The sequence below is a fragment of the Saimiri boliviensis genome, chromosome 9 (assembly GCF_048565385.1).
Source record: "Saimiri boliviensis isolate mSaiBol1 chromosome 9, mSaiBol1.pri, whole genome shotgun sequence".
NCBI classification, from domain to species: domain Eukaryota; kingdom Metazoa; phylum Chordata; class Mammalia; order Primates; family Cebidae; genus Saimiri; species Saimiri boliviensis.
In genome coordinates, this window is record NC_133457.1 from 111,211,693 (window position 1) to 111,237,224 (window position 25,532).

At 38.8% G+C, this 25,532-nt stretch overlaps 1 protein-coding gene across 13 annotated transcripts in view; it reads left to right on the plus strand.

Annotated features, from left to right (window-relative positions):
• NCOA3 (nuclear receptor coactivator 3) overlaps window positions 1–25,532 on the plus strand; it is a 142,963-nt gene that overhangs the window by 81,993 nt on the left and 35,438 nt on the right. The window contains exon 3 of one of the 13 annotated variants that reach the window (XM_074406630.1): window positions 23,793–23,910. The exons of the other annotated variants lie outside the window; for them this stretch is intronic. The gene's annotated coding sequence lies outside the window, so the exon portion shown is untranslated. The remainder of the gene's footprint in view (window positions 1–23,792; window positions 23,911–25,532) is intronic. 13 annotated transcript variants of the gene reach the window in all.

Here is a 25,532-nt window from a genome sequence, read left to right on the forward strand (position 1 = left end):
TCTTCGGCCTCAGCCTCCCGAGTAGCTGGTATTACAGGCATCCGCCACTACACCTGGCTAATTTTGTATTTTTAGTAGAGACAGGGTTTCACCGTGTTGGCCAGGCTGATCTTGAACTCCTGACCTTAGTGATCCATCTGCCTTGGTCTCCTGAAGTGCTGGGATTACAGGCGTGAACCACTGCACTTGGCCAGTTTTTTAAAAAAATACCTTTTATTTGGAAATACACATTTACAGAAGTTACAAAAATATAGTATAAAGAACATCTGGATATCCTTTATTCAGATTCACCCACTTGCTTTATTATTTGCATTGTGCCGTCCTTTCTTTCCTCTTTTTCTACACACACAAACATAAACACACCAATTTTTTAAAAAAACAATTTGAGGGTGAGTTACATATGTTATGCTTCTTTCCCCTAATAGTTCTGTTGTCATTCCTACAAATAGGGTCATTCTCTTATATAACCAATGTACAGTTAATAACTTCATAAATGGACATCAATGAAATCTGCTGCTCATATTCCAGTTTTGTCAGTTAACCTAAGAAATTCTCTTGTAGCATTTTCTATGCTTCCTGTATAGACTTCAGTCTCGGGTCAGGTTCTGCATTCAGTTATTATTTCTCTTTAGTTTCCATTTTCCTGGGCTATTTTCACAGCCTTTATCTCTTATGACATTGACGTTTTTGAAGAATACAACCCTTCTTTAACTCCCTAACTCTCTTTAATGGAGATGTTCATTTTATGTTTGTCTGAAATTTACTTGTGATTAGATTAAGATGTTACGTATTGGCAGGAATACTGCATAGGTAATGTGATACTCGGAGATGGAGTCAAATGACTTCCATCTGTCTTTTATTGTGATGAAAATTTTGATCCCTTGGTCAAGGTGTTGCCAGATTACTCCACTGTATGTTTTTTTTCCCCGCTGCCTCTTTTGCCAAGCAATAAGCAGCCTGTGGGGAAACAATGCGGATATTCTGATTCTTTTCACAGTTTCCTCTAGATTTAGCATTCATTGACTTTTGTCTGATCCAGTTTTTTATGATGATGATTGCAAAATGGTCATTGTTTTCTTTCCAGTGTTCCTTTCACATTACCAGTCAACTCTTGGCCATATACCATAATCAGTTGCCCCATCTATTGGTTATAGATTAATGAATTCCTATTTTTTGAATGGTTTACAGTTAACTTACCCTACTTAATTATTTTGGTTCTCAAATTATCCTAGAAGTTTGGTTAGTGAAGCTCCTGTAAGGGTGCCGCCGTGTCCTTGTGGGGAATAAAAGTTTGAGAGACCAAGATCTCTGAGTACTAGGTGTCCTCGCTGCTTCTGGGCTGTCTGTTCATCTTGACCTTTTTAGTGGATAGAGCTAGGAAATAATATGCATGCTTATACACATACTCATACAGTCATCCCTTACTACCTGAGGGTGATGGGATGAATCTAGGACCCTTGTGTGCATCAAAATCTGTGGATGCCCAAGTTCTTTAAACTATAACGTAGCAATTGTATTTGCATAGAACTCATGTTCAGTTTCTTATATGCTTTAAATCATTTCTAGATTACTTAGAAGACACCTAACACAGTGTAAATACTATGTAGGTTGTCGTTAAACTGTATTTTTAAATTTGTATTTTATTGTTGTATTTTTTTTAAATTTATTTTTTGAGTATTGTTGATTTGGATTTGGATGCAGAATCCACGGATACAGAGGGCTGACTGCACATGTGTTCATTCAAACATGTATATACGTATTTTAGAAATCATGAGTTTATATCAGTATATACATCTTTATCATGTCTACAGGGTTCTTTCTTTGTATCCCATTTTTAATTTTTATGTTCCTTACTATGTGGGAACCCGGACTCTCAACATTAGTACATTTACTCATTTTCCAATCCTCTAATACATCTAAAATAATTTCAGAATTGCTTTTTTCATTTCACTACAATAAACAAACTGAAAATGAGTGGAACATTTGTCTGTAATTCTTTACCCCCCAATTTTACCCAAGACTGAGAGTAAATAGTTAAAATTTAAATTGCTTGGATTAGCCCTCCAAACCCTTTCTCCACTCCACTATTTTTTTTTTTTTTAAAAAACTGAGTTTTGCTGTTTCGCCCAGGCTAGAGTGAAGTGGCGTGATCTCTGCTCACTGCAACCTCTGCCTCCTGGGATCAAGTGATTCTCTTGCCTCAGCCTCCTGAATAGCTGGGACTACAGGTGTGTGCCACCATACCTGGCTAATTTTTGTATCTTCAGTAGAGACAGGGTCTCACCATGTTGCCCAGACTAGTCTCCAACTCCTGATGTCAGGCGATCTCCCCACCTCTGCCTCTCAAAGTGCTGGGATTACAGGCGTGAGCCACCGTGCCTGACCTCCACCCTACTTTTACTTCCGATCTTATTTTCTGTATGATCTAGCTGAGGTATTCATTTGAGCCAAAATTAAGTTTATTTACTTCTTTCCTTATGCTGCTTCCCATTCTGATTTTTATTTTTGTAATATGTAGAATAATATGCTTTCAAAAGTCCAAATGTTACACAAAAGACATACATTGGTTTTGTATCTCTTCCATGCCATTTTTTTCGGAGTTTGGATAGGTAACCCGGTAACCAACTTACATGTTTTCTGTCTTATCCTTTCTGTTTCTTTTTTTGATGTTATCTCTTTTAATTTTTTTTTTTTTACACAAAAGATGGCATACTACGTATATTCTTTTTTTGCTTTTTTCTCCACTTAATAGACATCTCCTGGAAAAATGCCATATCATGCCAAAGAGATCTTTCCCATTCATTTTAATTGTAAAATTTACAGAACATAAAATAGACCTTTTTTTTTAAAAAAAAAAAAGGCGGAGTTTTGCTCTTGTCAACCAGTCTGGAATGCAGGGGTGCGTGTGATCTTGGCTCATTGCAACCTCTGCCTCCTGGGTTCAAGTGATTCTCCTGCCTCAGCCTCCTAAATAGCTGGGACTATAAGCACCCAACACCCTGCCCAGCTAATTTTTGTATTTTCTTTAGTGGAGGTGGGGTTTCACCATGTTGGCCAGGCTGGTCTTGAACTCTTGACCTCAGCTGAGCCATCTGCCTTGGCCTCCCAAAGTGCTGGGATTGCAGGTGTGAGCCACTGTGCCTGACCAGAATATACCATATATATTTTTTTAAGGTGGAGTTTTGTTCTTGCCACCCAGGCGGGAGTGCAATGGTGTGATCTCAGCCCACTGCAACCTCCGCCTCCTGGGTTCAAGTGGTTCTCCTGACAGCCTCCTGAGTAGCTGGGACTACAGGCTGAATTTAATATTTTAGTTGAGATGGGGTTTCACCCTGTAGGCCAGGCTGGTCTTGAAAAAATATACCATTTTTAAGTGTATTGTTATGTGGCATTAAGTACATTCATATTGTTGTGCAACCATCATCATCTTCCATCTCCAGAACCTATCTTCTCAAGTAGAAACTGTATACCTATTAAACATTATCTCCTTAGGTATGAGTTGACAGGTGTGTAAATGCACACATCTCACATTAAGTACTTATTCTCTTTCCTCTAGCCCCATCTCGTTCATTGTTACATAAATGCGTAGTTTTATTTATGCATTTACATGTGCAGATACTTCAGTTTACTGGACTGATTTCTTTTCTTTTCTTTTTTCTTTTTATTTTGAGACAGAGTCTCACTTTGCCAGGCTGGAGTGCAGTGGCGCAGTCTCGGTTCACTGCAGCCTCTGCCTGCCGGGTTCAAGTGATTATCATGCCTCAGTCTGTAGCTGGGATTACAGGCGCATGCCACCACACCTGGCTAGTTTTTGTAGTTTTAGTGGCGACAGGATTTCACCGTGTTTGCCAGGCTAGCCTCGAGCTCTTGATCTCAGTTGCTCCACCTGCCTTGGCCTCTCATAGTGCCGGGATTATAGGTGTGAACCACTGTGCCCGGCTGCAATTTCTTCTAAGTGCTTATTATCTAGGTTGTTGCCAGTGTTTTGTAATCAAAATAATGTTATGGTGAATAACCTTGTAAATATACACCTTCCTAGTTGTGGGGTTATGTCCTTGGGATACATTTCTGGAAGTGGGAGTTGTGGATTGAAGGGTAAATGTATGTCTAGTTTTTTTTTGGATTGTCAAATTGTACTTCATAGATGTTGTGTCACTTTGGGTTCTTACCAGCAGCATATGAGAGAGCCTGTTTCTCCACAGCCATGCTGTAATAGTTATTTCACTTAGCATAACTTTAAAAAGATTCATCCATGTTACTGTATCAGTAGTTTTAATTGCTGAGTAGCATTCCATTGTGTTAATACATCACAACTTGTGTTTTCAGTTTTTGGCTATTATAAATCTGTTATGAACATTCAAGTTTGTGTATATTTGTGTGAATTTTTTTTTTTTTTTGAGACGGAGTTTAGCTCTTGTTACCCAGGCTGGAGTGCAATGGCGCGATCTTGGCTCACTGCAACCTCCGCCTCCTGGATTCAAGCAATTCTCCTGCCTCAGCCTCCTGAGTAGCTGGGATTACAGGCATGCACCACCATGCCCAGCTAATTTTTTGTATTTTTAGTAGAGACGGGGTTTCACCATGTTGACCAGGATGGTCTCAAACTCTTGACCTCGTGATCCACCTGCCTCAGCCTCCCAAAGTGCTGGGATTACAGGCTGGAGCCACCATGCCCGGCCACTTGTGTGAATTTTTTTTACTTCTTGGATACCTGGGAGTGTAATTGCAGGGTGTTAAATATATGCTTGCTTCTATAAGAAATTATGGAACTGTTTTCTAAAGTGGCTGTACCGTTGTATTTTCCATCTGCAACATGTAAGAATTTAAGTTCCACATCTTTTCCACTTAATATAGTCAGTCTTTTTAATTTCAGCTATTCTAATATGGGAATAGTGATATCATATTATGGCTTTAATTTATATTTTCATGATGACTAATGATGTTGAGATTAGTTGCTTTTGCTTATTAAGCATTTCTGTCTGTCTGTCTGTCTGTCTGTCTCTCTCTCTCTCTCTCTCTCTCTCTCTCTCAAACCAAGTTTGAATGTTTTGCCCATTTGAGAAATTTGGTGGTTTGTTTCCTTACAGAGTTGTAAACATTTTTTTTTTTTTTTTTTTTTTGAGACGGAGTTTCACTCTTGTTACCCAGGCTGGAGTGCAATGGCGCGATCTCGGCTCACCGCAACCTCTGCCTCCCGGGTTCAGGCAATTCTCCTGCCTCAGCCTCCTGAGTGGCTGGGATTACAGGCACGTGCCACCATGCCCAGCTAATTTTTTGTATTTTTAGTAGAGACGGGGTTTCACCATGTTGACCAGGATGGTCTCGATCTCTTGACCTCGTGATCCACCCGCCTCAGCCTCCCAAAGTGCTGGGATTACAGGCTTGAGCCACCCGCCCGGCTGAGTTTCATTGGTGGTCAGTGAGAGGAGCACAGTATGTGGTGCCCCTCCAACGGTCTGAGGGACAGTGAACTGGCCCCCTGTGTAAAAAGTTTGGGGACGCCTGCCGTATAGCCTAAGTTTAGGCTATATTTTCTAGGTTTGTTAAGATGCACTCTGTGATGTTTGCACAATCATGAAATGGGCTAAAGACACATTTCTCAGAATGCATCCCTGTCATTAAGCTAGGCATGACTGAACTGATATGTGCTGCAATATGGATGTATTTGAAAACGCTGTGCTAAGTAAAAGAAGCTAGTCACAAAGAACGAGATATTGTATGATGCCATTTATATTAAATGTCCTGAATAGGTAAATCCATAAAGACAAAAATGCCTAAGTGATTGCCAAGGGCAGGGGTGAATGGGTGGGAGGTTGGGTTATACGAAGTTGAGGGGTGGAATGGGAGGAGGGGAAGTAACAGCTAAGGGATGTTGAGTTCTTTTTGGGATAATGAAAATGTTCAATATCCCAATATCTTTTTGGGATAATGAAAATGTTCAATAAAATTGATTACAGTGAGTTACGCAACTCTGAAATATACTTAAAGGCAGTCATGTACTGTAAGCATATGATATGTGAATTATATCTCAGTAAAGCTGTTAAAGAATCTAACTGATGTTTGCAAAACTGTTAAGAGCACCATGATGTCATAAAGAAATTTTATGGAAAAATACTGTTTTCTCATGAATCCAATCTCAAAAGGTTTCCTGTCTCAAACATTGCTAGATTTCAAAAATAACATGTTAATTGCACTCACCTCAATTTTTAAAAAACTTTATTCAGTCTCTTTATAGGGGTTATCCTATAATTATATGGTCAATATAAATTCAAGCAGCATATCTTTTTCATGTGTCAAGAAAGTTTACATTGAAAAGACTGTATTCTTAAAAAGACCATACCCAGATCCATCTCCACTTTTTCTATTTGTTTACTAAACGTTTGTGAGATATTTATGCTGTCTTGCACAGTACCTCCAGGAATCAATTTTTGCGCTCAAGTTTATAAATACAATTTACAAAAATTAAAGTCATAGTCCTGGTGGATCTGCTGTTTAGGACTAGTTAAGTGCAGTAGTTTACAACTAGAAAAGCTCCAGTTATTTTACTTCAGATGATCTGATGGCTTATTCTCTTCTTTTGTATATATTTTTTAAACATTTAAGAGTGTCATCCTCTATGTGAGGAAGACTGCTGACTAGTGATACTGTATTTAAAATGTGGAGGTAATTTGTTTTTATGATGATATGTAGGAGATGATTTTATGATGATATGTTGGTATTTCAGTTTATGCATTTATAGTTTGTTTTGTTTTGTTTTTTGAGATGGAATCTGTTGTCCAGGCTGGAGAGTAGTGATGTGATTTCATCTCACTGCAGTCTCCACCTCTGGGTTCAAATGATTCTCTTGCCTCAGCCTCCCGAGTAGCTGGGATTACAGGCATGCACCACCATGCCCAACTAATTTTTGTATTTTAGTAGAGACAAGGTTTTACTATGTTGGCCAGACTGGTCTCGAACTCCTGCCCGCTTTAGCCTTCCAAAGTGCTGGGGTTACAGGTGTGAGCCACCATGTCCAGCCACATTTATAATTTTAAAAGCTTTCATGTCTTTTAAAACTTGTTTTTGGGAGATGGAGTCATAGTCTGTCACTCAGGCTCTCTAGTGCAGTCGTGTGATCTTGGCTCACTCCAGCTTCCACCTCCCAAGCTGAAACAGTCCTTCCATCTCAGCCACCCAAGTAGCTGGGACTGCAGGCATGTACCACCACACCCAGCTAATTTTTTGTATTTTTGGTAGGGATGGGGTTTTGCCATGTTGCCCAATCTGGTCTTGAACTCCTGGGCTCAAGCTGTCTGCCTTACTTGGCCTCCCAAAGTGTTGGGTTTACAGGCGTGAGCCACTGTGCCTGTAAAAAAAGCCTTAACTATCTTGAATTTAGTTTTGCTCATGTAACAACTTACTGTAAAAGGCAATTTATTTTGAGTATAGTTCACATACTATACAGGGGATGCTTTCAAAAGACAATTTCTATTGATAGTTATATTTTATTATTAAAGTCAAAGAATGTCTTAGTCTGTTTTGTGGTGTTCTGTTACAGCAACAGAAACTAAGTAGTTTATAAAAGAGGTATATTTAGCACAAGATTCTGGAAGCTGGGAGGTTCGAGATCTGGTCAGTTTCTGGTGAGGGCCTTGTTCCATGTCATAACACCATGGTGGGAAAGTGGAAGGGGAAGCAACATGTGTAAAGTGACCAACAAAAGAGGTGGTCTCACTTTATAACAACCCACTCTTTAATCCAAACCTGTGGGAGCAAGAACTCGGGGGAATGAGAAAGGCATTAATCCATCTTAATGACTTAATTGCCTCTTAAAGGCACCACTTCCGAATACCACAACTGCCTCAACATGAGTTTTTGTAGAGAGAAACTATATTCAAACTATAGCAAAGACCAAAGGTTAAGGTGGTTTACTTTCTGCTAAGCTTTTAGGTATAGACATGACAATTGTTAGATTGGTTATATACAGCTTTATAATACTTAATTTTGTAACTTAAGAAATAGAATTGGCCTAAATATCAGCTCAGTAATCTAATAAAAGGTGAACTGCTGTACAAATAGTCCAGTTTGTATCACTGTTAAAAATAAGCCTATCTCCCATGTGCCAAACTTTTAGAGTAATTGCCTTCGTATGATTTTGTCTGTTTCTAAAAACTTGTAATTAGAGTGTGTTTTTGAATCTGTGTAATATTTAACATAAAGCCTGCATAACTTAGAAGTTGATATTGGAATCCCTTAAACTTCTGACCTCAAATAGAATTTGCTTATGTATAACCATTACATGCAGCTCTGGTGGGTTCAAAATTGTGTTTTCTGGGCTTTTGCTCTGTGAAAAATAGTATGCATTGGGCACAAGTACATGACAGCTGACATTTATCAAGGATAACAGGGGGGAGCCATATTCATTTTCACATTTTAAAGCAACTTTGAAAGCTTTGTATGCACACATATGCTCAACACATGTTCCTGAGCTTTACATATATTGCTTGTCATTAATACAAGAAACTAAGTATAAATCTTTAATGAGCTCCATTTATTAAACTTATACTATATGAATACACAAGCATTTTGAAAATCAGCAATGTAGACTACTTGATTCATTTACATGGAATTTATCTTTTATGGTTTCTGTGCTGTTACAGATAATAATGTAACACATTCCAGGTAGCTCTTTTGTTATATTGTTTGATTTGGCCCTTCTTTAATATCTTTACCATAAAATTTTGTCCTATTATAGAAAACTAAATTGTAGAAATTAACTTTCTTTTAAAACTCAACTGTTGGTATATTGCTGTTCTCTTTGCAAAGCTATTTATAAGGCTATTTTACTGGAGGGTGACATAAATAGAATTGGAATGGCATTTTTTTGTCTGGGTTCTTAGCCTTTTAAAGTTTTCTTTAAATTATAACAATTCAAAAAGAATAGAATAAAACTGCAAAGCTCATAATGTTGCCCCAACTTGTTAATTAAAATAGCACCTTTTGTGGTTGGTATAGGTTTCAGATACTGCCACCATTTGGTATATTGATATGCAGATCACGTTGACTTGCTGCAAGGTAACCGGAGACATGCTTTGACTTCAGAAGATAAATTGGCCATGCACAGCTGTAATCCTACTGTCTTTTTATTTCCAGACATGATTTAGTAGTTTAAGGCTGTGATTCCTAGGTGCTGAGAAGAAAGTTGAAATTTATTTTTGTGTATGATAATTTTTACTTGGGTTTCTGTTAAGCGTAGTTTGTGGTTGTGAAGGCACCATGTAAACTGTTGGTGTTTCAGTACTTAAATAGCTCTCTCTTAATTTTATTTGAAAAATGAGAAGCCTAAGTTTCTTTCCATTTTCCTTTTGGCAGTTGGAAAGGAAGCCATTTTATTAAGAGTGATGAATAGTAAGGGACCTTTTTTAAGGCTAGTTACATTGCCAGTGTCTTTACATTAAAAAAAAAAAAATGCAGAGCAATCAGTTATGAACGTTAACATGATTTTTCAGGGGAGAAGTAATCCTTGGTCACTTGTAACCCAAATGCCTTTCCTAATAAGAGTTCTGTTTCTACAAATTCTTTTGACAGAGAAATGTACAGTATCAGAGAGGTTTTTAGGAAACATTTTAAGTGCCTAGCAGAACAATTCAAGAGCACTAACAAAACTTTTCTATTTGAAGGTCTTAGCATCTTTGAGAATTTAGTATTTCTTTTTTTTTTTTTTTTTTTGAGATGGAGTTTCGCTCTTGTTACCCAGGCTGGAGTGCAATGGCGCGATCTCGGCTCACCGCAACCTCCGCCTCCTGGGTTCAGGCAATTCTCCTGCCTCAGCCTCCTGAGTAGCTGGGATTATAGGCACGCACCACCATGCCCAGCTAATTTTTGGTATTTTTAGTAGAGATGGGGTTTCACCCTGTTGACCAGGTTGGTCTCGATCTCTCGACCTCGTGATCCACCCGCCTCGGCCTCCCAAAGTGCTGGGATTACAGGCTTGAGCCACCGCGCCCGGCCAGAATTTAGTATTTCTTAAGAGACATCTCTTAAATTCTCTCGTAGGTACCAAGATTTAGACAATTTGCTTAATTTATTCAGCTAATGAAATGAGAGAGTTCCCTGACTCCCCCGCTTCACAACCTTGCAGGACTTGCCAGCAGGGCTGTGGCTCATCTGTTCTGCTCTCAAACCCCTTTTGGGAGGGGAAGCATGCATACGGGCAGGTGTAGGAACCGGGGTGAGTGCCTCTGGGCACTGTCCTCGTGGCAGTGTCTAGGGGTGGGAGCCTGCAACTCTCAAAGCCCAAGTGGGCATGTGTACAGTATGTTCTTTTAGCTTTGCTGCCGACCGTGGATGGCTTAAGTGTTAAATAGCTCAGAGCCGTCTTGGTACTCAGGTCCTTGTCTGGCATCCAGGAAGTATCAGGTCACACATGGACTTGAGGATGGTGAATGCTGGGATTTTATTGAGGGATGGAAATACCTGTCAGGGGGATGGATGAGGAACTGGAAAGGTGATGGAGTGGGAAGATGATCTTCCCTTGGAATTTGGCCATCCAGTGGCCCATCTCCTCTCTGACTGTCCTCAGCTGAACTCCTCTCAGTGTTCACATGTTCCTTCTCTTCTCTCCTCTGCTGCACCATTCTCCTCTTCTGCTCTTCTATCTGCTTCGTCGTGGAGCCAGGGCTTGAGGTTTATATAGGTACAGGATATGGGAGTGTGGCTGGTCAAAAGGCAACTTTTAGGCACCGAGACAGGAATGCTTGTTCTCATTTAGGGTTGTGGATTTCCAGGCTTGAGGGTAGGGCCTTTGCCAGGGAACTGCCCTTTTCTCCACAGTATTACCCTGTCTCCTGTCTGTATCAGTTATATAGGAATTAGAAAACATGAGTATCTTTTATTGTAAACTAGGTTGTAGACCTAGTTACTTTTTAGTTAAGAGGCCAAATTCTGCTTTTCTTAGTAACCTTGATTCTGTCTGTAATGGTTCTTGAGGGACCCATTTTTCAAGAGCTTTGCCAACATCTCTGAGGTTTTGTTTTACCTATGATTTTTAATACTTGAATAACTTTGTAAGGGTGATGGATGTCTATTTTAGAGAAGGTGAAATTGAGGTTAAGAGATACAAATTTGGTAAGATCATGCTGGGCTCAAATCAGCTCTCAATTCTGTGTTTTTCCCTCTCTTCACTATGCTTCATTTGAGTTGGATCCATCTTTTTTTTTTTGTTCAATGATGATGATGTTGATGTGTGTGTGTCCAGTCTAGGAATTAACCTTGTTTAATGATTCTTGGTTTCAGACAAGTATCCCATGTCCATCCAGAGTTTGGCCATGGATAATTGATGATACTGTCTTTTCAAATTCTTATTAATTCGTGAAAGCTTACAGTTCTTTTAACATCCATTTATTCTTGTTTCTTTTCTTTTTAAATTGAGACAAGAGTTTGTATTTATTTTTATTTTTTTGAGACAGAGTTTTGCTCTTGTTGCCCAGGCTGGAGTGCAGTGGTGCAGTCTGGGCTCACTGCAGCCTCTGCCTCCCAGGTTCAAGCGATTCTCCTGCCTCAGCCTCACGAGTAGCTGAGATTTTAGGTGCCTGCCACCACACCCAGCTAATTTTGTATTTTTAGTAGAGACGGGGTTTCACCATGTTACCCAGGCTGGTCTTGAACTCCTGATCTCAGGTGTTAAGCCCACCTCAGTCTCCCAAAGTGCTGGCATTACAGGCGTGAGCACCGCAAGTCTCTTCCATTTCTTTTTATCATTTTTAATGGCTTTCAATTATTACTGTAAAAATAGAGGCTGGGCACGTGGCTTGCGCCTGTAATTCCAGCACTTTGGAAGGCCGAAGTGGGCGGATCACCTGAGGTGAGGAGTTCGAGACTAGCCTAACATAATAAAACCCGTCTCTACTAAAAAATACAAAAATAACCTCGTATATAGAGTACTTTATTTCCTGTGCAACTGCTATTGATAATACCTTTTTTCACCTTCCTTTCAGAAGTTTTTTGTTTGGTTTCCGCCTATGAGACTTTTTTTGTTTCTACCTATGAGCCTTGCTTTTGGTTCTCTTATCTTGGGCATGATTTGATTTCCTGACTGCCTTTGCTTGTTTCTTGTCCTAGAGCTCAGTTGGGTTCATGGTTATTAGTTTATTACTTTATGTTTTCCCTCTGTTATGGTCCACAAATATGTTTGTCATGTTTGAGCATAACTGTGTCTTTTGAAGTTAATACAAAATTTGTATTTAATCTGTCATTGTTTAGAGCAAGGGGATAAGGTGTTGTTGATTGATAGCAGCATTTCTCTGTTATCCTATCCAGAAGTCTCCATGTTCTTTTGATCTCACAACATGGCTTGTTTGTATAAACTACCTGCAGTTAGTAGGTACTAAAGCATCTGTTTATTTACTTACTTATCTGTTTACTTTATTAACACCACACCTGGCTAAATTTTTTTTTTTTTTTTTTTTTTTTGTGTGTGTGTTTTGTAGAGACAGGGTCCTGCTGAGTTGCCCAGGCTGGTCTTGAACTCCTGGCAAGTGACCCTCCTACCTTAGCCTCCCAAAGTATTGGATTACAGGCATGAGTCACTGCTTCTAACCCTAAAACATTATTACGTGAATGCGGAGTATCTTGGAGAAGCCAGACCAGTTTCAAGCTCTCGGCCTCAATCTTAATCTGATACAGTGGCTCTCAACATGTGGTGCATGGACCCCTAGAAGTTCCTGAGAATTTTAGGGGTCTGCATGGTTAAGACTGTTCTCCTAATAATGCTAATGTGTTATTTGCTATTTTCATCCTGTTGATGTTTGCACTGATGGTGCAAAAGCAGTGATGCATAAAATTGCTGACACCTTACCATGAATTAGGGCAGTGGCACCAGACTCCATTAGGTAGATGTTACATTCTTCATTGGCATGAGCTCATAAAATAATTAAAAAAAAAAATCAGTTTTCCACTTAGGATTGTCTATGATGAAGCAGCGACATTGTTCATCTCTACCCTTAAGCTTTTTTGTTTTAATATTCTGTGTGATGAGAATGGAAAATGTGCACAAAGACTTCAGCCTACCAAAGTATGATGGTTGTCTCCAGGAAAGGCACTTGTACAGTTGTTTGCAAGTCCTTTTTTCATGGAACACCGTTTTTACTTGAATGAATGACAAACCACGGCTATTGAATCTTGGTTATTTGTAGACTGTCTTGAAATTGAGGGGGGTGGACCTATCACTACAGGGAAAACATCTGACTGTATTAGTTGACAGTGATAACATTTGAGCTTCAGGTGAAATAATAAGTGAGTAAACTTGAGTCTGCCATCATGAACATGACAGCTTTTTATTTCCTGATGAGAGAGATGGTGACATTTAACGAATATGGGTTAAAAAAAAAATAGTATAATGAAATGTACCAGCATTTGGAAGATCTACTTAAACTGAATGAACTTGTATTATCTAAATGACCAGTGTTTGATTATACAGTGATGCTTGGGTTAAAGATCGGTTCAGAGTGCAAGTTAGATCCAATGCATTTTAATGAGACAGCATGAAAATTCATTTATATGGTTTCAGATTCCACTTTGCAACTGTAGGAGACTAGACTATGCCCTAAAATATGCCTGTTTGGTGTAAGAATTATTTTGAGACACAGGAGAAGTTCTGAAAACAGAGTAGAAGTTACCCTTTTATAAGGGAAAATTTGTATCTATGAAGGAAATCTCACTTGTAAGAGTGTCTTCCTCATTACCGGGAAAAGGATGATTCAATCACTAGAAACTTATCAATGGAGAAGGCATAGACTTAAATCTATATAACAAGCCTTACTGTTGTTTACCATGCTTTTCTTGGTCACCTCTCCATAACCATTGCCCCCTAGCCCCCGTGCCCTTCTTTCTTTGTTTCAGCTGAAGATGGCATTTAAGTCTGAATTCTAAGCCGGCTCTTAGAAATGAACAAATTTACTCATTTCTCTGGGTATCTCTCATGATATATGAGGTATACTTACTATATTTCTGAATTTCTTTTGTTACTTTGTCTTTTGTTAAGGGGTCTGTCCCAACTAAGAACTCAGATAGGGTAGAGGGAAAATTATGTTTTTCTTTTCTATAAAACTAACCTTTAAGAAATTACCATTTGCTTTAATGTAATAACCAGAAATAATATCCATAAGTATTTATAAAAGGCTATTAAAGTAATCCTTCCTTTTTGGCTTTGTGAGGGCAGATTTTCTTCATATCCTTTAATCAAAATTGTACCAGGTTGAATGCAGAAGTAAATAATTGCTTTCTATTAAGTCAGCTAATTATTTACAAATATGTAAACACTGTCAATGTTCTTATATTGTTTCAGAATTTCTTTTGTGCAAAAATTGTTATTTATTTTAATATATGATGGGCTTTAAAAAGTGAATGAGGGCCAGGTGTAGTGGCTCACAGCTGTAGTCCCAACACTTTGGGAGGCCAAGATGGACAGATCACCTGAGGTCAGGAGTTTGAGACTGGCCTGGCCAGCATGGTGAAACTCTGTCCCCCATCTCTACTAAAAATACCAAAATTAGCTGGGCATGGTGGTAGTGGCGGTAGGTGCCCGTAATCCCAGCTAATCGGGAGGCTGGGGCAGGAGAATTGCCCGAACCTGGGAGGCGGAGGTTGCAAACTCCTTCTCAAAAAAAAAAAAAAAGTTGATGAGTGTAAGTGTGGTGGTTCATGCCTGTAATTCCGACAGTCTGGGAGACTGAGGTGGGAGAATCGCTTGAGTTTACGAGTTTGCGACCAGCCTGGAAAACATACAAAGACCTTGTCTCTACCAAAAAAAAAAAAAAAAAAAAATCAGCTGGACATCGTGACATATGTCTGTGGTCCCAGCTACTTGGGAGGCTCAGGTGGGAGGATTACTTCAGCCCAGCAGATTGAGGCTGCAACGCGCTGTGATTGCATCACACTGGACTCCATTGTGGGCAACAGAGCTGAGACACCCTGTCTCACAAAAGTGAATGTTTGTAAGTTTTAATTTCTAAAATAGTGAATACTGACATAACCCACATAGCAGAAGTTATTACAGGTTTCCAGTTTTCAAGAGATAAAGAAATCCTGAGATCAAAAGGCTTGAGATCTAGTGAATTTGGTTGGAACTCTAGAAACATTTGACTTAAACCTTTCACCTTGCTGTATTGGATGTCTTGTAGCACATCCAGTTCCTCCTACAGCTGCTTCTGTTCTGTGCTGCAACTGAACCCCAGCCTGGGCAACAGAGCTGAGACCCTGTCTCAAAAAAAAAAAAAAAAAAAAAAAAGTTACTGTTTCTAAGTTTTAATTTCTCGGCTTTATTTATTTATTTTTATTTTTTTGAGACGGAGTTTCACTCTTGTTACCCAGGCTGGAGTGCAATGGCATGATCTCGGCTCACCGCAGCCTCTGCCTCCTGGGTTCAGGCAATTCTCCTGCCTCAGCCTCCTGAGTAGCTGGGATTACAGGCACACGCCACCATGCCCAGCTAACTAAGTTTTAATTTCTAATGTAGTGAATACTGACATAACCCACATAGCAGAAGTTAAATACGGAGAAGTTCTGAGGTAACCAATCTGAAGTTTGGCCAATTTGAGAGGCATTTAGTTGTTAACCTGAATCTACTTCTTTTATTAGTAAGAACCAGATCTACTACCGAGATTTAGGACTTTGAATACCTATATAACATTATAGGCTACGTCTGGTACTCAGTTGTTTCTGTTTCTGAATCACAGATTAACCATTAATTTTTTTTTTTTTTTTTTTTTAAGACAGAGTCTTGCTCTGTTGCCAGGCTAGAGTGCAGTGGTGCGATCTTGGCTCACTTCAACCTTCGCTTCCTGGGTTTAAGCAATTCTCCTGCCTCAGCCTCCCGAGTAGCTGGGACTACAGGCATGCGCCACCACTCCCAGCTAATTTTTGTATTTTTTAGTAGAGATGGGGTTTCACCATATTGGCCAGAATGGTTTCGATCTCTTGACCTCATGATCCACCCACCTCGGCCTCCCAAAGTGCTGGGGTTACAGACATGAACCACCGTTCCCGGCCACCATTAATTTTAAGTAAAGATGTTTTGTAGCATATAATACAGTTGCTGATGATTTACTTACTAGTTTGTTAATTGCTGACACTGAGTCATCAGCTCCTTGAAGGCAAAATACCTTGTCTGTTTTGATCAACAATTCATCCACTCCAAGCACTTGGCATCAGGGATACGATTTCTTTTTTCTATGTGGACAACACCCAATATGTTGAACAGTGACCACAAGATACTTGCTGAAGTAGGTTTTGGTTTTAACCAGTTTAGGTGCATGAATGATTTTATAGAAGTTCATAATAAAGTTTTGTTGCCTCAAATATTCTCTAATAGTAATGCATAGACTTCATTTACTAGACATGCATAGGCAGGTTTTGTGAAGTACAGAAAAAAAGGTCTTTCAAGTAATGGATCATGAAACTAACCTTTGAACAGCAACAAAGAAAAAAACCAAGCTATGTTGTATTTTATTTTTTATTATTATTTGAGATGGAGTCTCGCTCTGTTGCCTGGTCTAGAGTGTAATGGCACAATTTTGGCTCATTGCAACCTCTGCCTCCCAGGTTCAAGTGATTCTCTTACCTCAGCCTCCCTTGTAGCTGGGATTACAGTTGCCCGCCACCATGCCCGGCTAATTTTTGTGTTTTTAGTAGAGAGAGGGTTTCACCATCTTGGCCAGGCTGGTCTTGAACTCCTGACCTTGTGATACACCCGCCTTGGCCTCCCAAAGTGCTGGGATTACAGGCATGATCCACCACACCCAGCCAATAATTTTAAAATAGAATTTAATCACCAGGCTTATTATTTTTTAATGCTGTATTTTAAATTGAGTGATATGCATCTCCTCTTGTTTTCAGTATTTTATATTTTTACTTACTGCACATTTCTTCCCTGAAACAATCTTGACCTAATGGTGTAAGTTTTTAGCTCCACGTAATACAGTAGCTATTTTTTGGAGAGGAATGGAGAGGGTCAGGATTTTTATTGAATTTCAGTTCTGATACCTTTCAAACTTTTTACTAGTGCCACCCCACCCTCCAGAAAACAAATAATGTTGAGAGCTTTTTTTCTTTTTTGACTTTTTGATGTATATTTTCTTATTTGTTATTGGTATTGTTGTCATCATTAGATGAATAATGGCTTTGGAGATTTATTTGAAAAGACAAATTTTGTTATCAGACACAAATTTTATTCTAGGGATATGGAAACTGTTGTTGTTGTTGTTTTGAGATGGGGTCTTGCTCTGTTCCCCAGGCTAGAGTGCAGTGATTATGGTTCACTGCAGACTTTACCTCCTGGGCTCAGGTGATCAAATGCAGCCAAATTCAAGTTTATGAAACTCAGACTTAAGTCTATTCTTGTATATGAGTTAGATTCAGTGTATTAAATTTAGAAGTCAGTGTAACCTTTAAAACAAAAGTTACCCCGCTAGTTAGTATGCTGTCAGGAGAGGGTAATTTGATTTAGGTTTAGATGGAATTGGCTTCCTTAACTCCCGATGCACAGTGTATATCTGTGAACTTCAACTCTGTTGCTCATGTAGAGATTGAGAGGTCTCCTGGCAACAAGCTTCCAGTTGCAGCTAACACCTGTGTTGGCTAATTGGTATGCCCAGTTCTGGTACTAGAGTCTCTGGGGAGTTTATATTTGAATTCAACTTCATCAGGTTTAGAATGGAACATAAATGTGCAAGAAGGGAGAAGAAAATGAAACCTTGTGCATAAAATAATTTACATTCAGATGCTTTTCTGTTCAATTTATATATTAAAAATAGGATGTTTTACTTTATTGTTCCTTGCTACCCCTTCACCCAATATGCTGGCATTATAAAGGAAAGGTAATGGAGAAGATATTACCAAGAACTGAGGTTATACTATTTTCTTGTATATATCTCCACCAAGGTAGTTTCTTGTAGACACCATGTGTATGTTTTGTTTCTAAAAACTGTAGGCTCTGGCCGGGCTCGGTGGCCCAAGCCTGTAATCCCAGCACTTTGGGAGGCCGAGGCGGGTGGATCACAAGGTCAAGAGATCGAGACCATCGTGGTCAACATGGTGAAACCCCGTCTCTACTAAAAATACAAAAAAAAATTAGCTGGGCATGGTGGCACGTGCCTGTAATCCCAGCTACTCAGGAGGCTGAGGCAGGAGAATTGCCTGAACCCAGGAGGCGGAGGTTGCGGTGAGCCGAGATCGCGCCATTGCACTCCAGCCTGGGTAACAAGAGCGAAACTCCGTCTCAAAAAAAACCAAAAAACAAAAAACAAAAACAAAAACAAAAAACTGTAGGCTCCTGGCTTTCCTATTTGTTGTGTTCATACGATTCTCTCTTTTTAAAAACACTTATCAAATTTAATTGTTTTTATGATTTCCTGTTCTGCTAGCCTGAGAGTTCTAGAAGTTGGTAGTGTCATTTTATCTCTGTTTTCTGGGCCTAAAATGATTCTAGGCATGCAAAATGTGTAAGTTGAAATGGAATTAAATTGGGGGGGGAAAAAAAGGTGAGAGATTGCATTATAGTTTATTGTACACAATATAATAGCAAATTATCAGCCACAAAACAAAGTGATAGAAAAATTTGCCTCTCTCTGACAGAGGATGAAGCAGCAGAGGAAAAATAAGTAAATAAATTTAAAAAAAATTCCTTCTCTTTCCCCTCCTGCTTTGTCTCCTCACAGCTCTTCCTTACCAGCGTAGAAGGTAAACAAAGGTAGGAGATACTAACTAGACGAGTCATCCACTTAGGGAGGAAGCTTTTATAACAGTTCCATGTTTATGAACTTGTCTCTTCCCTGTCTTCCCCTGTCCCTTACATACATGTTATAATTCTCTTCAGTCCTTTTCTCCATGGTACCAGTTCTCTTGGAGCTCCACTTATTTTATTAATAAGGGTATGGACGGATTGAAACAAAGAAAGTTAAGAAACTTGTTGATATTTTTAGACTAGAGAAAAAACCTTGTGAGATTAAGCCCTTGTATTAACTAGTGGTGGTTATTTTCTAAGTTGTCTGATGAGGAATGTCAGTTTGGGTAGAACTTTTATGTATGACTGTCTCATTCTTCCCAAGAACTTGTTTTTTTCTGATTGGCTTGAGCAGTCTCTGCTTTTGCCTTGTACTTGAAACCAGTTTTTAATAAACCAGTTTTTAATAATCCACAGCTGTTTGAAAAAATTTCCTTAAGTTGCCGTGATTCTCAAGAAATACAGCAAACCTCTCTCTAATTAGTGTATTTAATCATACCTTGTATAAGTTAGGGAAACAAGCCTGATGGATAAACTAAATTACTGCTGGGATAGTTAAGTAGCTTCACCATTTAATCATAGCAAACCCAAGAATAACAATATTTGACTGACCATTTTAGGCTATTGTTTGTACTTTCCGATCTCAAATTTTCCGCTTGCTGTGTGAGCCACTGCCCATCTCAAGTGGCAGTAAGGGCCATGGATAATATTCGAACACCACCAAGGGCAGTTCAGTGACATTGGAGGATAGTGGTTAGGTAAGGTGCTTGAAGGGAGCATTAGTATCTGCTGAGTTTGAGCAACTCCTTGCCCCTGTCCCTGATAGTGCATGCCCCTAAACTATGGTTGTCATAACCTCTCAGTGTTCTTACAGATAAGCTGAGAAATTTTCTGGCTAACTAGTTGGATATAGTTATAGTTGGATATACTTTGGTTGGATATATAACCAAAACAAGTTATAATAAATGACTTGTTTTGGTGGGTGGGGGGAATAAAACGCCCAAGAAACATTTGATACATATTTTGTTGGTTATGAAGTCTGAAAACATATTGTAGTTCCAGCTCTGCCATCCAGAATATGTATGATCTAGTGGAAAGTTATTTAGCCATTTTGCTATCTGTAAAATGGAAATATAGTAATACATACTCTGGAGGGTCATGGTAAATAAATTACCCAGTATATTTGAGATGTCTAACATTGTACTGCCACAAAATTATCTACTTATTTCTGCCTTATTAATTTAGTTGGTCTCTATGTGAATTTAGATTTACTGGATAACCCATCTCCTATTTTGGCACAGTGTAGCCTTTCTTACGTCCCCAAAATAACTTCTTGCTTGCCTAATGAACACTGGTAGTGTTGATTGATATCTTTTCCTTTTGGACAGGGAGTATTTCCTGTATCCTTGTTCATTTGGCCAATTTGCTATGTGTAATGAAGCATTTTGCCTCTTGTCTTAATCCCAAATAACCCAAAGTAAAGCTGATTAGGGCTGCTAAGCCGTAAACCGAAATTGTCATGGTTTTTGAGCTAGCAAGTATAATTCTTTGCTGCCTTTTAGCTTTAATAATTAGTTATTCCTTGAAAGTTCGTTTTCTAGCAATTTATTATACATTCTGTTAATGTCTAAGCTTCAACATGTTCATAGCTTGTTATGTATAGAAAGGTCTACAGTACTTATAGGAAACATTCTATCCAGTTTTTTAAGATACTTGTCATTTTAAATCTTACTGATGTACTTTGGACTTTTTCATATAATATAGAAATAGCATTAGCTTTTGATAGCATTGAAAGATATTCTAATTGTTACTATTCTATATTAAAGTAATTGCGGCTGGATGCGGTGGCTCACACTTGTAATCTCAGTTATTTTGGGAGGCCAAGGCGGGTGGATCATCTGAGGTCAGGAGTTTGAGACCAGCCTGACTAATATGGTGAAACCCTATCTTTACTAAAAATAGAAAAATTAGTCGGGTGTGATGGTGTGCGCCTGTAGTCCCAGCTGCTTACTGGGGAGGCTGACACAGGAGAATTGCTTGAACCCAGGAGGTGGAGGTTGCAGTGAGTGGAGATTGTGCCACTGCACTCTAGCCTGGGTGACAGAGTGAGACTCTGTCTCCAAAAAAAAAAAAAAGTAATTGCATAGAATATATTGCTTAAATGCAGTCTTAAAGTGTGCATTACCATATTAAATACATTTAAGTTGTGTAGCATGGGACTTTTTTTAGTAGAAACATTTTAGATGAGGAAAATAATTGTTAAATGGCTTATGGATTTGGGTGGTAGAGTTTATACTGAAAGATTGACTTGGTTTTAGCCTTTAAATTCTGATAAAATGAAAAGTTCCTCACTATAGTTCTTTTCTATACTGTGGTACCAGGGCCTTGAAAAGGCCTCTGAGACTGGATTGTGTATCTTCTTGTAAGTGCATTAGAGGTGCATTGGAAACTTCAAAATATGGATGCATCTCACTATTTGAATGTATGATACAATTTCGGGAGGACAGATTACTTGGGGGCAAGTACATATTGTGGTCCTAATTTCTTTTTCTATTCAACTATAGGTGATAATATCTAATTGTAGGGAGTCAGAATTAAGAAGGGACTCAGTGCTAATAGACTTTTTTTTTTTTTTTTGAGACAGAGTCTGACTCTGTCATCCAGGTTGGAGTGCAGCGGTGTGATCTCTGCTCACTGCAACCTCTACCTCACAGGTTCAAGCAATTCTCCTGCCTCAGCCTCTTGAGGATCTGGGACTACAGGTGCACACAACTACACCTGGCTAATTTTTGTGTTTTTAGTAGAGATGGGGTTTCACCATGTTGGCCAGGCTGACCTCAGATGATTCACTTCAGCCTTCCAAAGTGCTGGGATTATAGGCATGAGACATTGTGCCTGACCTATACTGTTCTTATAGTCAAACTTATTGTGAGGCTGTTCTGCTATATATTATTTCCCCTTTGAAGATGGCTTTTAACAACTCTGTATATTCTCCACACTAGATGGGTTGTAGTTTATGATGTAAAAATGTAAGCTGGTCTCAGGTAGTCATTGATCCATGTTTCTTACCCCTTACGAACTTCATGGTATTGGTACATGCCTTGTTCCCGTCTCATCTTCATTCTTGACTGTTGATTGAAAGTGATATAGATCTAGTGTGTCTGTGGTAGGCATTTTCCTTTTATGTCTTAAAATAAATAAGTAATCTACCAAACTGAATAATGTATCCTCTCAGTAAGAAGGAGACAAGTGCGGCAATGAAAACAAATGCCATTTTTGATTTTTTGTTTATAACTAAGATTAATACTAAATAGAAAACTGTACCTGAAGTGTTTGTCATAGACATCTGTGCTCAGGAATTACATTATCATATATACTGAAATTATTATTTTGGGGACCAGAAATGGCTTTATTCCTCATATTGAACATTTTTGTCAGTTTAATGAAATTCAGGATATGTTTGCTCTACTTTGCTTTTTGTTGTGAAACACTTTGTCATTTACTCTTAGACATTGTGGTGTCTTACACATATGTACAGTAAATGTACTTCAGGTTTGTCCATGTCTGAGTAAGAAATACAAGTCTGTCAAACCTGTTCCTAAAAAGCCAAGATAGAAACTGGGCATGGTGGATCACACCTGTAATCCCAGCACTTTGGGAGGCCGAGGTGGGCAGATCAGTTGAGGTCAGGAGTTTGAGACCAACCTCGCCAACATGGTGAAACCCTGTCTCTATTGAAAATACAAAAATTAGCTGGGCGTGATGGCTCATACCTGTAATCCCAGCTACTCAGGAGGCTGAGGCAGGAGAGAATCAATTGAACCCGGGAGGCGGAGGTTGCAGTGAGTTAAAATTGTGTCACTGCACTCCAGTCTGGGTGACAGAGTGAGAATCCATCTCAAAAGCAAAACAAAACAAAAATAAATATTTTATATCTTGTGTAATTATAGCTTCATGTTTACGTAAACACTATTTTCATGACTTTATTTTCTTCTGGTACTTTTTTCTTTTTCTTATTTTTTAATTTATTTTTTTGAGATGGAGTTTCGTTCTTGTTGCCCAGGTTGGAGTGCAATGGCACAATCTTGGCTCATTGCAACCTCTGCCTCCTGGGTTGAAGTGATTCTCCTGCCTCAGCCTCCTGGGTAGATGGGATTACAGGCATATGCCACCACACCTGACTAATTTTGTGTTTTTGATAGACACGGGGTTTCCTATGTTGGTCAGGCTGGTCGAACTCCCAACCTCTCATGATCCACCCGCCTTGACCTCCTAAAGTGCTGGGATTACAGGCATGAGCCACCGTGTCCAGCCTTCCGTTAGTATCTTTTTGGATAATTAGGATTGGACTCTGTGAATGAGTAAATTTGGTAGCAGGATGATTGCACAGGCTTATGTGTACAGGATAGCTTGTTCTGCGAGATCAAGAGAAAAAGCTGCATGTGTCTGTGGACATATGTAGAAATATTTAGGTTTCATTATATGCACATAAACATTGACTTAACACAAATGATATGTATGCATTTCTGGTTTAAACTGATAAATTGTGCTTTACTAATTTTTTTTTTGCATATTAAGAGTTGTCATGGCTTAGTTTTTCTGTTGATTTAATTTGTGCTGCCAGAATTTATTGTAACTGTATGTCGACTGTAGAAGTAAACATTTAAAAAGTTTAAAGCAGTAGAATTGCATTGGATGATTGTTATAGATCAGAATAAAGAAAACTTCTAAAATATGATTTAGTAGGTTGAATGTTGCTTTTATATTTATTCAATACTTATTCAAGACATTTATTAACCACCTGTTATGTGGTAGGCCCCTTACTCTGAACTGAGTATTCAACTTATATTTAACACCAAAGAATGGAAATAATGTTGAGAATATAGGCTAAATTATATATTTCAAATTAAAGAAGTACTGTTATCTGTGGAATAGTTTCTCCATTCATTTTCAGGTAGTATTCAGTTTATATACAAAAGCCAAAGTAAGGAAATTATATCTAGAATGTGGAATAAATTCTATCTTTATTTTTGAGATGAAGTCTTGCTGTCGCCAGGCTGCAGTGCAGTGGCTTGATCTCAGCTCACTGCAACCTCACCTCCCAGGTTCAAGTGATCCTCCTGCCTCAGCCTCCTGAGCAACTGGGACTACAGGTGTGTGCCACCATGCCCAGCTAATTTTTGCATTTTTAGTAGAGACGGGGTTTCACCATGTTAACCAGGATGATCTTAATCTCTTGACCTTGTGATCCGCCTGCCTCAGCCTCCCAAAGTGCTGGGATTACAGGCATGAGCCACCATGCCCGGCCTATATCTTTAAAATAAAGAAATGTAGGTTGTGTGTGGTGGTTTATACCTGTAATCCCAGCACTTCGGGAGGCCAAGGCAGGCAGGTAACTTGAACCCAGAAGTTCATGACCAGCTTGGGCAACATGATGAGATCTTCTTTCTCCAAAAAATACAAAAATTAGCTGGGTGTGGTGGTGCTCACCTGTTGTCCCAGCTGCTTGGGATGTTAAGGAGGGAGGACTGCTTGAGCCTGGGGAGCAGAGGTTGCCATGAGCCAAGATCATGCCACTATGCTTCATCCTGGATGACATACTAAGACTCTGTCTTAAAAAAAAAAAAAAAGTTCTTACTCAATGGATTGCCATTCAATTTAAAAATAACCTTTGAAAGAAATGTAAAATAAAATATAAAACCCATTATTGAGACATAGCAAGAATTATTCTATTTTTGTACTTACTGAATGGAATTACTATTCTTTTTAATCATTATTTATTATTGTTACTGTTTTTAAGAGACAGTCTCATTTGGTTGCCCAGGCTGGAGTGCATTGGTGTGACCATAACTCACTGCAGCCTCAAACTCCTGGGCTCAAGCAGTCCTCCCGTTTTACTCCTAAGTAGTTAATACTATAGGTGCGCACCATGATGCCTGGCCAATTTAAAAAACATTTTTTTAGAGATGAGGTGTTACTATGTTGCACAGATTGGTCTCGAACTCAAGTGATCCTCCTGCCTGAGCCTCCCAAAGCACTGGGATTACTCGAGCTACTCTTTTGAAAATTGGAAAATCAAAACGGAATATACCTTTAAGCTTAAAATTCTTTTATTTGAGGATAATTTTAAACTTAAAGCAAAGGTTTCAAGAAAATAGTACAAAGAATTTTTAAGTTTCTCACTTCAGTGGGATTCATGTAGTGTCAACTCCCTTCCTCATCCTTGCCCTGCCTGTTCATTCACTCATTAAATATGCACTTTTCTTAACCATCTGAGGTTAATTTGCATGTGTAATAGCCTCTTACTCCCAAATATTATACTAAGTATATCGGTCTCTTAAATAATGGTAGCTCATATATCAACTTAAGTAGATTGAATATTGACAACGTTAGGTAAAAGGTAAATACTTTTACCTATTGTCCATATTCCAATTTTGTCAGTTGATCCAATAATATTCTTTATAGCATTTTCTTCCCCCCAGTGTGCAGGATTCAGTCTAGGATCAAATATTGCATTTAGTTGTAATTTCTCTTATAGCGTCCTTTAAAATCTGGACTGTTCACAGACTTTGTCTTTTATGACATTAACACATTTGCAAATATAGTACCCTTGAGATTGTGTGATCTGACTGTGCTTAAAAGTCATAATAGTGAGCCACCACTAGTAAAAGTTATTTTAAGTCATTTTCTCTCCTTCATTTAAACTTGTCATGGGGAAAAAACAAATATTTAAATAATCTCAGCTTTTTAGCTTTTCCATTTTACAACCAAAATT